This window comes from Chiloscyllium punctatum, chromosome 47, assembly GCF_047496795.1.
Source record: "Chiloscyllium punctatum isolate Juve2018m chromosome 47, sChiPun1.3, whole genome shotgun sequence".
Lineage (NCBI taxonomy): Eukaryota > Metazoa > Chordata > Chondrichthyes > Orectolobiformes > Hemiscylliidae > Chiloscyllium > Chiloscyllium punctatum.
The window spans coordinates 6128756-6139460 of record NC_092785.1 but is presented as its reverse complement, the minus strand read 5'-3'; the positions used below and the strand labels follow the sequence as shown (position 1 = coordinate 6139460).

Below are 10705 nucleotides of genomic sequence, written 5' to 3'. Positions count from 1 at the left end.
GTTTTCACCATGTTATCATGTTGCGGCTGTACAGGCCATTAGTTAGGCCACTTTTGGGAAAACTGTGTGTAATTCTGGTCTCACTTCGAAAGGAACCATGGTGTAAAACTTGGAGGGTTTCATGAAATATTTGCAAGGATGTTGCCAGATTTGGAGGGCTTGAGCTATTGGTAAACGTTGAATAGGTCTGGTGTTAAGGAAGCATTGGAGGCGAGGGTGACCTTATCGAGGTTTATAAAATCCCAAGTTCATGGATAGTGCAAATAGAAAAGGTCCTTTCCCTGGTCTGTGGGAGTCCAGAGGTAGTGAGAATAGATTTAGAGTGGGAGGGGAAAGACTTAGCCTTTCACACAAAGGCTAGCACATGTATGGAATGATCTACCAGAGGAAATGGGGGAAGCATATGAAATTACAACATTTACAAAGCAACTGAATGGGTAAGTGAAAGTTTTCAATGGATATGGAGGCAAATGGGAGTAGATGATGATAGAATATCTGGTCGGCATGGACGATTTGGGCCAATGGGCATGTTTCCATGCTATATATCTCTTTGACCCAATCGAGCCCAGTATGCCTAAAGCCGACAAACAAATGCTTCATAGCCGATAAATATCAACACGAGATATCTCAATTTCCGATTGGAAATCAATCCATTTGCAATGAGCGGGCCTGGAGTGAGGAGAAAAACATGTTGATGTTTCGAGTTCCTTGAGAAATGTTCAGACGAACGTCTTCAGATGAAGAATGATTGCATTCATTCTGTTTCTGTCTCCACAGATGCTACCATACCTGATGGGTTTCGTCGGCTATTTCTGTTTATTTTTCATATTTCCAGTATCCACAGGCTTTGTTTTATTTCAGAAAACTTTTTCATTTCCCAATCTATCTCCCAGAAGTCGGCAAGGACGGTTTGGACCAAAGGGTCTGTTTCCGTGTTGTAGCTCTCTATGATTATGAATCTATGACCATTGTACAGAAAGGTCCATCAAGCTTGTGCTAGCAAAGCTGAATGAAATCTAGTCTCGTCCCATGTAGTTTTTAAATGTTGTAAGGTTTCCCGCCTCAACTAGCCTCCAAGCACTAAATTACAAGAACCCCAGCACTATCTGGGTGAAAGCATTTTCCTCAAATCTCCTCCAAACTTTTTGCAGTAAAAACTATGACCCTTTGCTATATGTCAATTCCCTGATTCAGTTAGATTACGTACAGTGTGGAAACAGACTCTTCAGCGGAAGTCCACACCGACCCACAACCCACCCATGCCCCTACAACGAACACGACGAGCAATTTCGCATGGCCAATTCACCTGACCTGCCACACCTTTGGACTGTAGGAGAAAACCCAAGTAGAAATGGGGGAATGTGCAAACGCCTCGCAGTCAGTCGCCTGAGTTGGGAATCGAACCCGGGACTGCTGGTGCTGTGAGGCAGCAGAGGTAACCACTGTGCCCATAATGTTAAGACCTCGTGCAGATGTGGAGAATGTTTGATCAATTAATTTCTGATTTGTATTTTACCTTCTGACTCTCTCTGTTAATTTCCTGCTGACTTTGTTTCTCGCGTGGGAAATGCGTGACCACTCTAACTGCACAACGTGCTGTCTGTTGGCGAAGGCAACATCAGATTTACTTTTCATTCACACTAACATTCTGCTGTGGCGATTGTAAGTACTTTACTACCGAGGGTCGTTTCCTGGACATCACCTGTGCAATCTGGTCTCCTTCCTATGGAAGGATGTTGTGAAACTTGAAAGGATTCAGAAAAGAATTACAAGGATGTTACCAGGGTTGGAGGATTTGAGCTACAGGGAGAGGCTGAATAGGCTGGGGCTGTTTTCCCTCTCTCCAATAAATTGTTTAAAGGGGCATTTTGAGCAATACTTGAATAGGCAGTAAATAGAGGGCAATAGATATGGTAATTTGAAGCTTGGCTTGTTGCTCTTGTCAAAATGTTTGAACATAGTGGTTTATTGCAGGATGAAGTAAGACGTGCAGCATTTCTCTATCAACTTGTTGAACAGAGATGTGTGATACACAAGGAAGCTGGACGAAACACAAATGAGCGCCATCTATTGGAACATCTGCTTTTTGTTTTGTAAACCAGGGGAGAGCACGAACGCAGACCCCACTACCACAAATTTTGCAGTCGAGTATCCCACATTTGTGGACATCGCAGGCGTCAGCACACCCGATGTGCAATGGGATAGCCTCGTCCTGGGAGACCCATTTTTAATTTCAAAAATATACTTCCTTCCTAAAATATTTTGATGATCTGCACAATTGTTCATGCAATACATCCGTAATCATTCAATGAAATGGTATACAGAGACAGAGTAATCTTTCATTTATACAGGTCTGTACGCTTCCATGTTTAGCTGAGGCGTCAGCAGAGCCCGACTGACTGTGTGGGCCCCCTGTTCTTCATGGGCAGGCAGATGTTACACGATGGTCTTTCCCCACGGAACCTTGCCGGCAACTACCCCAAGCTTCAGCGCATCCCTCAATACGTAGTCCTGGGTCTTGGAATGTGCCAGTCTGCAACACTCAGTCGAGGTCAACTCCTTTAGCCGGAAGAACAGAAGGTTTCGGACCGCCCAGAGAGCGTCCTTCACCGTGTTGATAATCCTCCAGGCACAGATGATGTTCGTCTTGGTGCGCATCCTGGGGAACAGACCAAATAGCACGGAGTCCTGCGTCACAGCGCTGTTTGAGATGAACCTCGACAAACACCACTGCATTCCTCTCCAGACTTATTCTGCACAGGCTCATACCGGAAGGAGGTTTGTGACAGTCTCGTCCCCCCCGCAGCCACTTCGAGGGCAGCGTTCAGTGTGACTGAGAGTCCAGGCGTATATAAAGGATGTCACAGGCAGATCCTTTCTTATCCAGGTTTTCAGCTGAGTACTTTAACACGGTCCAGTTCACCAATTCTATACAATCCCAGGAACTGTCATTAACAGCCTCAGGCCAGCATTGCACTTTATTTTGTGAAGAGTCCTCCCATTTCAGCTTCTGCTTGGAAGCTGTTTACACATGTAAGAGAGACTAAGACATGACGGCACAGCCCCAGAGTGAAGGGGCGAGATTTGGAACTGAGATGAGTATGAATTTCTTCATTGAAGGAATGTTTAATCTGTTGAAATTATTACCGCAGAGGTCTGTGGAGACCAAGACATTAAGTGTGTGATGATGCTGATCCTTTACTGTTCTTATTTTTTTCTTAGAATGTTTGTAAATGCAGAGGGTCTGTGGTGTCGAGTTTTGATGGGTTTTAGGGCCAACTCCATGATATCCAACAGACACTACCTACGGCAAAAGCCTTTCAAGTTAAAAAAAAGACAATGAAAGGGGAGTGGCCAATTCTCACAGCTCAGCTTTACTCTGGGCTGGTTTAGTTTGGTTCAGTGTTAATATGCAGACAGTCTATCAGACTGCTTGTAAAAGGAACAGCTACGTGAAAGTAATTGTTCCGTGCTGAATCTCTCTCCGACATCTCTCCTGTGAGACCCTGTGTTTGGTTTTACCTGCATTGTCAAGAGGTGTTTATGTGGATTTGTGCAGTAATTGAGAACAATTATTAAGTTGGGATAGTCTGTTCGCTTTCACAAGGTTGAGTTATTCTGTATTCTGTTACCTTTTGCTGTGTTTCATTCGGTACTCTGGAAATAAGTTCTGTTTTATTTCAATCCGAGGAATATTGACCAGCTCCATCAATCCTGGAATGTCCACTGCACAAATGCTCAGAACAAGTTAGCTCAGAAAAGTTAGGGTTTGGGCTACCGTCTTGAAATGTTTTGAGAGGGTCTGGCCTGGTCTGTAACAAATTTATTCAATATAGAGATATATGTGTTTCTAATTGATCAGGGAATCAAAAGCTTTGTGGAGAATGCAGGAGAATAGAATTCCCTCATGTCAAAATATCAGAACGACTGGTTGCGGTGAATGACCTAATTCTGCTCCCACACTATATGACCTAATGATCTAATATGTAACAATGTCAATGTAAGGTCACAACCAGCTTCAATATTGCATCCATGTTACAAACAAGGATGGAAGAAATAGAATCCTTCCTTTCATTGAATATTTCCCTGTCTTGTTTCGTTCATTAGGCTTAGGTCCTTGAACTGAAGGAACCGTTCAGCTCTCAGGGTGCAGGAGCTACGGATGCTGATAGTTAGATATTTCGCAGCTTGCCGAAAATGCGCTATTTAGACGAATGTGTGCACCGTGTCCTGCTCAACGGGTCACATGAACCTTTTCAGGAGAGGGAATATCAAGATCAGACATAGACAGAAACATACGCAAAGGATCACCGAAACACACCCACATTCTCGCACAAGCATATAGGAACAAGCAGAAACACATCTACACCTACAAACCCACGAACACATACACGCAAAACGCATACCTATACACAGAAATGCCGTCAAAGTGAGATATAGGAACATACTGACAAACGAAAGCACACACAATGCACAGTAACACCATCAATCTGAAACGAGGCAACACATCTGCACACAAACTACAGCAGCATTCCAGCAACCTCAGAACAGACTAGAATGAAAACAGAATGCAGAAGGGGGCACACCTTCTCACACATGTTCGTGCACACGTATACACCCAGCAAAACAGTCATACTGAGACACACTCATGTATGGACAGAATGCACACACATCCACACGCAAAGAAATGCAGTCATACTGATCATTTAGAGATGTGGTTTTTGGACTGGGGTGTACGAATTTAAAAATCACAAAACATCAGTTTCTGGTCCAACAAATGCATTTGGAAACAGTAGATTGCAGACTACTGCTCCTTCACCAATTGGTGAAAGTTAGCAGGAATAGTGAGAAATCAAAATAAATCTACACACGCACGCGTGCACACACCCACACACACATATGCACAGAAAGGAACACATTATGTACATGCCAAATGCATACATATCCACACACAGAGAAATACAGTCATACTGAGATATAAGAACACATCTCCACACAAAGAATCAGACCTACAGCTCCACACACAGATACAAAAGAACTCAGCATAAGAGTCATTAAACATCAACTTGCAAGAATTGACAGTAACTTTATCGGCACACACACACGCACATTCAAATCGTTACTGAACCACAACCACAATGAGATATAGAAGAGTGGCATTCAGAAACAGAGACACACCTACAGAGAGGCACAGATAGTTCCTACTATGGGGCACAGAAAGACCTTGACACACGGAGAGACGGCCAGGCACAGTCTGATCAATACACTCACCTACTTATACATGAATATAGTAGGGCAGAGACAAACCCCACACTCCAACAATAATACAATGACACTCAGAGACACACACACATGGTGTAATGGAACCGTCAAGACATGCTGAGAGTAATCCACACAGACACACACACATATACGCACGCACACACACAGACACACAGAGACACACGCACACAAAACCACATGGTCAGAGGACTGTGACCTTACAAACAGCATACACACAGTCAAAAACACGACAGCTTCACAATGTGCAAAGTACACACAGATAAGCAATCACACAGGCACAGTAACATACACCCACATAAGAACGCTTACCTTCACGGGAACTCTCATACAACACTGAATAACATAACCAAATATATAAACACATGAATGGAAATTCACCAATATACTACCCAATACGCACAAAGGGAAACCAACACACAGATGCATAAACACAATCATGATGTCTCACACTCAGGGACATATCTAATGACAAAAACTGAGGGACACACAAACAAAGTGAGTTCCCAACAAAGGCAATGAAGTACACCCCCTATACAGAGACACACAGAGAACGTCACACACTGAAAGGGAGACGCATGAACACACTTCCCGCACAGCCACAGACAGAAGAAAGGAAGACGATCAAACTCCAGCAGACGTCATTACAGTAATGTGTCAACGTATTGTCGGCTGTATCTCTGCACTTTGTAGTTTGCAAAATCACTGACTGGGGAAGGATCAGTGAATGAGGGGATCAGGAAGTGCTTTGAATCAATGCAAGTAAGCTTGTTGTAAACTGTGAAAAGTGCCTAATATCGGCTTTGTGAGAGAAAGACACAGAGAGAGAGGGAGTCACAGAGGGACCGGGAAAGAGATAGACAGAGAGACAGAGAAGGATAGACACAAAGGGAGACAATGAGACAGACAGACAGACAGATAGACAGACAGATAGACAGGTAGAGAGACAGATCGATGCCGACAGAGAGGGGCACACAGAGCGAGACAAAATGAGAGAAAGAGAGGCACAGCAAGAAACTGAGAGATGGGGGTCAGCGTGAGAGAGGAACAAAGACAGACAGGTGAGGTAGAGAGAGAGAGAAAGCAATTTTTTGTGAAATAAGTAGACAGGAGGTGGACTCAATAAACTCTCTCAAAAACAAATGTGCTTCTCCAACAACCAACTCAGATGAGGTGATCAATGGCACCCGGAACCTTTCCCTGCTGGTTGTAATAAAGTGTTTATTGTGAGCTGAACACAGAGAGTCTGACAATCATCATGGTACAGGAACGACTGCTTCTGCCCGACCCCCTCCTCCCCTGCAGGAGAAATGCAGAGACCCATTCTGCTGGTCTTTAACACTCATCCAAAGGGCACTCTGTGAAGACCCAATATTCCAGATGAAGCCATCACTCGCAGCCAACCCGATATTTAGAATCACTCCTCCAGCCTCTTTCCATCCTCTTTCCATCATAAGTGAAGAATTTACGTGACCAGAACTTCGCACTGAACTTGGGCAGAATCGCTGCATAAAAGAATGTGTTCGTGCTGCAGATTAATTTCCTCAGCATTTCTGCCATCAAAGTAAACTGGAATAGATGAGCGTTCTTGCAACGATATGCTTGTTTAGTGCTAAGGTTTCAGGTGTTTCCCGCCTGCGCTAACCACAGAAGTACAAAGTTGATGGATATAGTGATGAGAGATATTACCGACATCCTCAGGCTCTCCATGTCTGTGTCTTTGTGACTCTCTCTATTCCTCTGTCCCCTCAGGGTCTTGCAGACTCGACTGGCCACTGAAATGTACCTGACAGTCAAAGTGTTCATCAACAGAAGTAACACGAATGGAATGAAAAGGGCTAAAATGATTTCAAACCAGTTATATCACAGCCTTCTGGGATCAGTAAAAATAACTTGACTTTGTTTCGCAGTACCTCGGAACATTGTTAATTATCCTACAAGGTTCCAACCGAAAATATCAGGTAATGCGTTTTCAATCGAGCAGAATGCCAGTTACAGCGAGAGCAACAGCCGAGGTTTTCTCTGTACAATATTTCCTCTTCAGTTTCAAGCAGCAAATGTTCACAAAACGATCAACAGAGAAACGGACAGTGAACCAGACGGAACAGTCTGTGGCTACACATATCCAGACAACGATAGCACTGCACACAGGGGTATGTCCAGGAATCACCCTCGGTAATAATGATCTTTGAATTATCACAGCATGATCCCAGTGCTTATGACCAGCAGATACCCTGTTGCCATGGCCAACAGGCAGCGTGTTATGCAGTTATAGAGGCCGTACTTTCCCTGTGAGAGAACCAAAATAACCGGGCAATAATCAGAGGTCACTGAGCAAACATTCTCCATGACTGCTCAATGGAAGATCTTCATATCTAACTGAGACAGGGAATTGACAGATGGTAGATGGGCGCAAATTTTAAGGTAATTAGTAAAAGTTTTGGTGGGGATTTGAGGAAAAGGCTTTCACTCAGAGAGTGGTGTGGGTTCTGATACTTCAGTACTTGTGAGGGTTATTGAAGTAGGAAACCTCAAAATCTTTAACAACTACCTGTGAAGAGTTCAGATTTCCATTAGCCTTGATAGCACAAGCTATATGGACCGACGGACCTCTTCAGTACAGTCGGGTTCCACAATTCAAAGAATCATTTCTGGGAAATGGGCTGGGAAGTGAAACATTTTCATGAAGGAAATAAACGATTAAGGTTTGTATCATCCAATAAACCTCAGTTCTAAAATGCTCTGTTACTTCTGTAATGATAAGATTTGTTTTAAAAAATGTGTTTGGGGTTTGGATGTAGGCTGATTGGCTTTGTAGTCAAGATTGAAGTCAAGTCAAAGGACCCCTGCCTGAAACGTCGATTTTCCTGATCCTCGGATGCTGCCTAGCCTGCTGTGGTTTTCCAGGATTCGTCGAATCTTGACTTGAATCTCCAGCATCTGCAGTCCTCATCTTCTCCTGAATGTCTTTGTACACGAGTGAAACTTTGTTTACTTTCGACGCTTGCAGCACAGCATGGTAATGATGCAGCCTTGAAGATTATTTGTGCAGTTCTGGAATTTTCGATTGAAGAAGAAACAAGTAATGGAGAAAGCATTAATTTCACATCAATCATATTTGTAATTTCTTTTAGTTCCTCTATGACCCTGGAACTGAGCGGATGCGTATGTCTGCGCTCATGCGGAAGAAATACGAGTTTTAGTAAATTAGACTGCCTAGGAATGAAAATGTTGTGTCGGTCCCAAACAGGATGTTGGGACAAGGAAAAGCTCTGAAGCGATTGTTTATAGCAGAGTACATTGACACTCAGGTATACCGTAGCTCCAGGAAGACGTTCACTATAGTGACAGTTTAGAAGTGGCAGTCACAAATCATTTAGCCAAGTGATAGATACACGGATTCTGATGTGAATATTACATAAAGAACAAAAGAAATTTCCAACCCAGGGCAAGGGCCTTCGGCCCTCCAAGCCTGACCCGATCCAAATGTACTGTCTAAATCTGTTGGTCAATTCCTAAGCATTTGTACCCCACTGCTCCCCACCTCCTCATGAATTTGTCCAGACGCATCTTAAACGATTCTATGATTTGGAGATGCCGGTGTTGGACTGGGGTGTACAAAGTTAAAAATCACATAACACCAGGTTATAGTCCAACAGGTTTAATTGGAAGTACACTAGCTTTCGGAGCGACGCTCTTTCATCAGGTGATTGCAAAGGTGTCGATTGTAACACAGAATTTATAGCAATAATTTGCAGTGTGATGTAACTGAAATTATACATTGAAAAATTGGTTGTCTGTTAAGCCTTTCATCTGTTAGAAAACAGTGATTGTTTCACTTCTTTCATGTGTAAATCACAAAACCTTTTTTTAAAAAGTTGCATTCTCTGGTTAGATGTTAACAATGCTGATAGCTAGACAATATGTTGACACCTAACATCTTCAACATATTGTCTAGCTATCAGCATTGTTAACAGCTAACCCGAGAATGCAACTTTTAAATAAGGGTTTTGTGATTAATACATGAAAGAAGTGAAACTATCACTGTGTTCTAACTGATGAAAGGCTTAACAGACAATCAATTTTTCAATGTATAATTTCAGTTACATCACACTTCAAATTTTTGATATAAATTCTGTGATACGATCGAGCCCTCCACAGTCACCTGATGAAGGAGCATCGCTCCGAAAGCTAGTGTACTTCCAATTAAACCTATTGGACGATAACCTGGTGTTGTGTGATTTTTAACTATAAACGAATCTTCCATGCCTGCCTCTACCAGCTCTGCTGGCAACCAGCTCCAAACGCCCACCACCCTCTTTGTGAAATACATGCCTCATGTATCCCCCTTAAACTTTCCACCTCTCACCTTGAAAGCGTGACCTCTCGTTATTGAATCCTTCACCCTGGGAAAAAGCTTGTCTCTATCCACCCTGTCTACACCCTTCCTGATTTTGTTAACTTCAGTCAGCACCCCCCCCATCTCCTTTTTTGTACTGAAAATAAACATCACCTACTCAACCTCTCTTCATAGCTAGCAGCTTCCATACCAGGCAACATTCTCGTAAACCTTCTCTGCATCCTCTCCAAAGCGTCCACATCCTTTTGGTAATGTGGCGCCCAGAATTGTACACAGCATTTTAAATGCAGCCGAACCAATGTCTTGGGTAATTTTGACATGACGTGCCAGTGCTTATACTCAACACTCCGTCCAATGAAGGCAATTATACTGTATGCCTTCTTGACCATTCTATCCAACTCTGCAGCAACCTTAAGGATACAATGAACCTGCACTCCCAGATGTCTCTGCCCATCAACTTTTCGCAATGCTCTTCCATTCATTGGATGATTCGCTCTCGAATTAGACTTGCCTAAATGCATCACCTCACATTTGTCTCGATTGAAAGCCATCTGCCACTTTTCTGACCAACTCCCTAGTCTATGTATATCCTCCTGTATTTTTGACAGTCCCTTATGCTTTCTGCTACTCCACCAAGCTTTGTGTAATCTGCAGACTTGCTGATCATAACAACAGTGCCCTCTTCTAGATCATTTATGTATATGTGCCACAGTGGGCGGCACGGTGGCACAGTGGTGACCCCCGCTGCCTCACAGCGCCAGAGACCCGGGTTTTTAATCCTGCCTCAGGCAACAGTCTGTGTGGAGTTTGCACATTCTTGCCGTGTCTGCGTGGGTTTCCTCCTGGTGCTCCGGTTTCCTCCCACCGTCCAAAAATGTGCACGTTAGGTGAATTAGCCACGCTAAATTGCCCATAGCATTCGTTGAAGGGTTAAATGTAATGGGTCTGGGTGCGTTGCTCTTCGGAGGATCAGTGTGGACTTGTTGGGCTGAATGGCCTGTTTCTACACTGTAAGTAACCTATAAATCTACACTACTGACCCCTGTGAAACACCACTGGTCACGT

The 10705-nt window shown here is 43.5% G+C and overlaps 1 non-coding gene across 1 annotated transcript; it reads right to left on the bottom strand.

Moving 5' to 3' along the window:
• Window positions 1-2099: 2099 nt before the first annotated feature.
• On the bottom strand, window positions 2100-2261 carry LOC140468708 (U1 spliceosomal RNA). The gene has a single exon (XR_011955811.1). It is a non-coding gene; the product is annotated as a U1 spliceosomal RNA (small nuclear RNA).
• Window positions 2262-10705: the final 8444 nt, after the last annotated feature.